Genomic DNA, 2,494 nt, shown 5'->3' on the forward strand with positions numbered 1-2,494 from the left:
TTAAAAAAAAAAAAAAAAAAAAAAACGAGACTACGCTACGTACTCTACCTAATAGTATTTCTATAATTTTATCATGGGCATGGATCTTTTACCTTTTCTTCAGTTCTTTTTCATTTATACCATTCAAATCATTTGTATTTATACTACGAAATTATCCTGTGTGTTACTTTTCCTCTTAAATCCTAGTAAAGTTTCAAATTTGTCATCCATATTAACTGTAGTTTAAATAAACCAATTAATAGGTAAAATTTTACTCCTTTTTTAATCTGCAAATTTGAAAAAGAAAAAAGCAGTAACAGGCATGGGAGGGGGTTCGGTAGGAAGTAGAAGGCTTTGTTTTTAAATTAGAACAATTTTTCAAAACAACTCCTTTTAAATTTTTATTTTTCAAAATCGACCTTGTTTTTTTTATTTATCAAAACCGACCTGTTTTTTTGATTAGCAGCCTAATCACATTCCTAAATATAGGGGTGGCAAATTGGTCGACCCGACCCGACCCGACCCATATAAAATTTGACCCGACCCGTATAAATGTGACCCGACCCGACCCGTTTAATAAATGGGTCAATGCGATCTAACCCGTTTATTAAACGGGTTACCCGACCCGATCCATATAACCCAAATGGTAGAGAATACTAAACATGTAGTGTGGTTGTAATAGAAACTTGCATATTCTATTGTACTCTTTTAAGTGACTTATGCACACAGAAACCAGGTTACTATTTCTGATATGTTTATAAAGGTTCACTGCAAATTTCTGACCTATGCACATTTGGAGATAAACAAAATAATAAACAAACCATCATCAAAAAATGAAATAGAAACAAAACAAGGCATAGATATTGTACTCTTTTAAGTGAAATTCTTTCAAAATATTGAATGGCTACAATGTCATTCTACATACATAAGCATCAAAAAAAAATTGGAGCAAGATTACTCCCATTAGAATGTTATACAGGTTCACAAACAGATTCATTTCAAGCTCTCTGCAACAAATCCAATTTCACAAACAGGTTCATTTCAAGCTCTCTGCATATTCTATTGCTTTCTTCTTGACGTGTTTAATTCTTTCTTCATCACGCTTTGACTTTTCATAGACGAGATACTTCATGAATAAGAACTGCAAATTATTCGAAAATAATTTGATAAAGAGGGAAACAGCACAAGAAAGTAAAATTGAATGCTGAGAATATCAGAACTTGGTGTAATTTCAGTATTCCTAGAATATGCTACCAAAAAGGTAAACTATTGATTACATACCTCAAATTAGAGATGAATGACCAGAATAATACCTCAATGAAATAGCGAGGACCTGCACATTACAAAAGTTTTAGCGGTACGTGAACCTGAAGGGACTTTAAAAACAAGGAAAAAGAAAACAGTAATGTGCTTCTGAATGAAGCAGAATGGTTGATGCACCGTTGGAAAATGCTACAAACTTACAAAATGTGTGTGAAGGACATTGAACTTGTAATGAAATGGTCATGAAAGTAAGTGGAATTTTCTCATACACGTAGTACTTGTGCATTTATCTAACTAAAATCTCATCTGTATAACCTGACACAAAAACTCTCAGGAGTCAAGAACAGGCATACGAAGAGATTCAACTTGTTTCACTGTTAAACTAACATCAAAGTGTCCAATCCAAACACAAACACTTTGATCACAAATTAAACTATACAAATGAGAAACAATCAACCAGTCTAACTGTAGAACCCCGTAATTTTTATATGAATATATGTGAATTATTAATAAATAAATAATTCTTTTATGATAAATAGCTTGAGGTCATTGATATACATGATAATAAGTTATTTGAGATGATATGAGAGTTTGGGTGTAGAGAACCGAGTACAGGATACAGTAGCAATGTTGAGTGTCAGGTTTTCTTTAACGAAACAATGTGTGCAATGGATGAGGGAAACAATGTAGTACATGAAACATCTAATATGACCAACATCATTATCTTTAAGCAAATAAAAAACTGTAGGAAACGGTAAATAAATGAATCATAATCATGAACTTTTTTTTTTTTTTGTGTTCCAAGGAAAGAAAGAGAAAATACTGAAGCATGACATGTAAGAGAACAAAACATTAACATAAGCATTCCTGAAGATATGCAGAACTGTTGAACTAACTATATCAAAATATGCAGTTGACCACCCAAACACAATTCCAAGAACTTTGGTGAAAAAGCAAGTGTTCTAGATGTTCGCGGGAAAAATCGTTGCTTTCTTTGTAATTGATTCCATTGTCATCTTGAATAACAGTTTTTTTTGAGTTACAAAGATCCGGTCTTTTTATAAGATCCGGTTACAATGAAAATCAAAGAAAATAAACAAAGATTACAACTTTCTCCTTTTGTGTCGAACGAATCGCGAGCTCCTGTTTTGCGGTCGCTCGCTTGTGTGGGTTCTTTGCCTATGCCGGGGTTTATCCATGGACCACCGCGCGATCTAGATCCGGTCGGATCTACGCAGTACGACGGGTATTA

Source organism: Asparagus officinalis, chromosome 2, assembly GCF_001876935.1.
Source record: "Asparagus officinalis chromosome 2, Aspof.V1, whole genome shotgun sequence".
NCBI classification, from domain to species: domain Eukaryota; kingdom Viridiplantae; phylum Streptophyta; class Magnoliopsida; order Asparagales; family Asparagaceae; genus Asparagus; species Asparagus officinalis.